At 35.7% G+C, this 5,090-nt stretch overlaps 1 non-coding gene across 1 annotated transcript; it reads right to left on the bottom strand.

The window, feature by feature from the left end:
• Positions 1–2,062: 2,062 nt before the first annotated feature.
• Positions 2,063–2,134, bottom strand: TRNAE-UUC (transfer RNA glutamic acid (anticodon UUC)). The gene has a single exon. It is a non-coding gene; the product is annotated as a tRNA-Glu (tRNA).
• Positions 2,135–5,090: the final 2,956 nt, after the last annotated feature.

Genomic DNA, 5,090 nt, shown 5'->3' on the forward strand with positions numbered 1-5,090 from the left:
TGTAAGAACCAGAAAGAAGTAGAAATAATGAAGACAAACGAAAAACCGCTTTGATAGCTGAATGGTTATAGCAGCGGTGCCTAATCTTTGGCGATGAAGGAATTTAGCAGTTCCCGAAATGGACCTATACAACGAGTTTTGGCAGTTGTTTTCTTTCTTCTAAAAAAAAAAAAAAAACTTTTTAATTAAGAATCATAACAATAATAACGATAAAATAATTGAGCTAGATTCAAACCCGCGATCTTACAAAAACATTAAAGCAAGCTACACTTGTACATGAACACATCAATCATCATTTATACACATACATAGAAGGCGACGGAGAGATAACTCACTCACACACTTCAGCCGAAGTGGTTACTCACACATACACACGCATATAGCTCAATTACCAAGCAGGAGATAAAACAGTTCTAGAAGGCGAAACGTCTAGACCTTAGTAGAAATATGCGGACGAGGCAACAAAGAGTATAAAAGCAGCGCAAGCTGAGGAATGTTGAATCAGTTTTAATTTAACCACGCTATTGGTTGTGAAGTATAATTGTAAAGTGCTACTCCCAGAGTAATCTAAATAAAGACCAGTTTGCAATACTGAATATTGGAGTGATTTATTCAACAGTTTAGCGATTCGGACGTCAGCAGAAGGTTTCAAATAAGCGGAATTTCCCGAAATTCGTTACAATATTTCAGAAGGTTGTCTATCATATAGAACTGCCTTTGAGTTCTACTACGATCGGAGTAGATTTTACTATACGTGTAGAAATATTATAACTATACAAGCCGCTAAAGAATATACATAGAAAAAAATCTACAGAAAACAAATTTTTTGGGAAATTGAAAATTGAAGCAATCAAAGTTTGATCCTTTTTTAATACAAGTACCCAAAAAAGTGAGGTTATGTTGTTAACATCACCTTTATTATTACAACATGTATCATTTTAGCTTTTACTGAAAAAGTATCGAGTATCTATATAGAATGAGGAGCAGTGCAAATATTAGCCGAAGCAAATACATCCAAATGCCTTTAGAAATAAAAGGAAAATATTTTTCAAAATCATCAAAAATAATAATTTCCCATACCGGGAATCAAACCGGGGTCTTCTGGGTGAAAGCCAGATATTCTAGCCACTAGACCATATGGGAGGTTGGCAACTATTTCCAAGCGTCTAGACATATATTTCTTTTTCAACTTTAGAGTCAACAGCTATTTTTATCAATAAAACATAACGAAACGCTTTAAGCCCTGGGAAGTTGACATATCAATATCCATATAAATAGCTGATTCAACCAACTTTATGGAAATAAATGTAATTGGTCAATGGTGTCATACCGTAACGCCCTAGCCTAAACCATAATATTCCAACCAATTGTTTTTTCGTTTTGCGCCAAGTACTACAAATATTTAATCTGGTAAATTCACTATCTCTTTGGATATTTTGTTCTTTGTTTTGGATACGCTTCGACTAAGTAACTTATTATTTGAAGAATTTGTTTGTATTTTTTTTTTTCATTTCCGGATTTCCTATGAAACTGTCACATATTTTAAGATGAGGCACCAATAACCGACACTAATTGATATTGTCGTGCATCTACTGTTGCTGCTTTTATACTGTGCGGTTTTCACGTTCACATATTTCTAGGCGCTTCCATTTCCAGAACTTACTTTTGGGAGCATCTCAGATCAGATATCTGCATGTGTTTGTGCGTCTCTTCTACGCTGCGTGTACGTACATATGTGTGACATAATGATTGATCTATTGATGTGCATACAAGTCACTGCTTAGCATCGGCTTAGAGATGATAGTATCCCTTAGTGTTGCTAATATTCGTCACAATATGAATATGTAAAAAATGGTTATGGTTATGACGTTATGACTGCGTCAACTTTACCAAGTCATTTTGATGATTTTCTATAATTTCAAACGATAGATTTGTTTATATGAACTAAAGAATAAAAAGCAACTGCAAATAATAGCCGAAGCGTATGCCTACAAATGCCTTTAGAAAAAAAATTCTGTAAAAACCATCAGTACTGAAAAAAAATAAACAAAAAAAAACAACTTTCCCATACCGGGAATCGAACCCGGGCCTTCTGGGTGAAAGCCAGATATCCTAGCCACTAGACCATATGGGAGGTTGGCAACACTCGCGCTATGCGTATACACAAGCAACACAGCATTTTTTTTTCATTATGCATACATACATACATACTTCATTAGGCATGCGTCATGTAGGGGTTTCCATGCGCTGCATTATAGTTTTTGCAAAAACAATAGCAACGGACGTGTTCTATTTGTAAGTAAAGTTGCGAATTATAATAGAACGTGTACCCAAAAAAAAAGCTGAAACAGTGTTTATTATATACATACATACATACATAGGTAGGTACTTACTTAAATTTGATATTTTTATGCCTGACTGTACTTGTATGTACATCGTGTATAATAAACCTTCTTATTTATTTATATGTATATAGGTAGATATCAAAATTAATAACGCTTCGTATACACTAGGTCAAATTTGAGATCAAATATTATCATTCCATTCAAAACGGGTTATCATACGATTTCAATTCGATTCAAGTGGTTGACAAGCACAAATGTAAATGTATCATACACATATTTAGCTGGCGAGGCTCTGGGGACGTAGGTAAATAATTTTCCATCTGCCCAACTGCAAGCGCCAGCAGAAATAAAATTTAGTGTAGCCGGGCCTGAAAGCTCATCCGATGAGTCAGACGATAATATACCGTTATATATATATATAGAAAAACCGCATTTGATTTACATCTATAACTCTAACATGGGAGGAGTGGAACGTTCTGACCAAAATATAAGCTTGTATAGAACTTCAATGAGGGGCAAATGGTCTGCCTTTGCTAGCCCACTGCATTGATATGGCGCTCAAAACGCTTGGATCATACATCGCGAACGGGGCGGAAGCTTTGACCAACTGAGCTTTAGGAGTGCAGTGGATATCATGCTGCTGATTACCCATCGAAAGCAATCAACCTACCAAAAAGGCCATCCAAGTTGCCCCAAAGAAGCCGAGATTCGCTATGACCGTATGGATCATCTTGTAGAGCCACAGGAAAAACAAACCCGATGTGGATATTGCCATCAAAAAACCACTACAAGATGTGTAAAATGCAATATTGGAGTCAATACCAAGTGTTTTGTAAACTTCCATTCCAATAAATTAAAATATGTTTTTATCCCTTATATTCCTAATGTAGTATATATAGGACACCTCTAAAATAATAATAGTATCAGAGTATCTTTCTATAGTGGTTTTAAACAGACATTTCCAAAAAAAAATCAAAATTTTTGGCCTGAGTAACTTTTAGGGTTATCTGGAATAAAGTAAACGCACTAGTATCCGGACAGTGTTAGTGTCCTTGTATGCATGCCCTTTTTGCCATTAATTGAATAGTCAACTATAAATTTTCTCCAATAATAACACAATATTCGCTACGTATGCTACAAAGTTTCAAGGCGAATACATACCTGGTGGTGGCAAAGCGAATTCAACCAATTCGCCGTGCTGAAGAATGTCAAGTCAAAAGAAAATTTTAATTGATTTCGATTAACTGACATATTAAAGTACAAGGCGCTGTATGGAAAATAATGAAGAAGAAGCAATCAGCTGTTGGGATAACAACACCTGGTACTTAGGCTGGGTGCGAGTTAGCCCAAATTTTAGGTGCCTAAACTAATATTCCAATGAAAATTTCCAGCACTGCTACAATTTAGGTAAAAAGCTGTCAAAACTGTGCGAGTACATTTGACAATCTAAATTGTTTAAGCTTAGAAATTAATACAAAAAATTGCACTTTGAAACTTTGGTTGTATTTACAATCTGCAGATATGCATGCCTTAAATGGGCATGGACTAAGAATGGTCGATAGTAGAAGTTCCCAAGATAGCAATACATGAAACTGCATCTTTTTCAACTTGTAGGACCTTTTTCGCCGACCGTATTGGATCACATCTTGAGGGGATCTTTCTCTATCTAGGGTAAAATGAAGCGACTAACATTAAGCATGTCACTATTTACACATTTTTGGCCAGTAAGTGACCATGTCTGAAAAATTTGAGCAGACCTTGATCGACATTCCTTGCCATCATCGTGTGGTGATTTGGTTTCACAACAAAAACTCAACTAATTGGCACCGTATTTACTAATCGATCGCCACACCTACCACATCATTAACCATCGCGGCCTTGGCTATATGTTAACTACTGTATTTGTATACAGATGCGCATTTCACAGAAAATTTAAAAGTGAAAAACAAAATTGAAGAAAAGTCAAAAATGTTGTTTATTTTTAAAACTTGACTTTTCAATTTAGGTATGGTTGCCAGACGTCCCCACTTTCGGGGATTTGTCCCCGATTTCAACGATTTGTCCCAGCGTCCCCGCTCATACTCTAACTGTCCCCGCTTTTACGATTTACCAGCACTCGTGTAATAATTATGTGCTTTTGTTGCTGACAACATGAGTACGAATTTCGAAGGAGTCAATCGCAATGGAAAAAATAACATTTTTCGAAGTCTGTGAATGCTGAATTGATTGGGATCGGATGTTCCGCACATATTATACACATGTGGTGTACAAATTGTTGAACACTTCTCTATTTACACTGTTCGAACAAAGGAATTGAAGTCCTCTTGCGAATTCGTTGAGACAGATTATAAAAATCTGCTCAATCATTGTAAAACGCGCTGGTTAAGCCTTTTCCCTACAGTCGAGAGGATTTTGAAAATGTTTGAGGACTTGAAAAATTATTTTATATCTCAAAACAAACCACCTGCAATGATTGAGCGTTTTTTTAATAATTACCTCAGCGAAAGTTATCTATTATTTGTCCATTCATTTATGGCTTTGTTCCATTCAAAAATCGCTTCTATTGAAAAAAAGACAATAGCCTTTTAGATATAGTTTCAGTTTAGGATGATCTCCTATTAAAAGTGGATGAACGACAAAAATCGAATTTTATTCCATTAGCTGTAAGGGCGAATTTGGCACAATTAAGAAAAGATGGAAAGGACCATGCTTGTGACGAACTATTGGCAAAGTCGAAATTCTTTA

Source organism: Eurosta solidaginis, chromosome 4, assembly GCF_040869045.1.
Source record: "Eurosta solidaginis isolate ZX-2024a chromosome 4, ASM4086904v1, whole genome shotgun sequence".
In the NCBI taxonomy this organism is placed as follows: domain Eukaryota; kingdom Metazoa; phylum Arthropoda; class Insecta; order Diptera; family Tephritidae; genus Eurosta; species Eurosta solidaginis.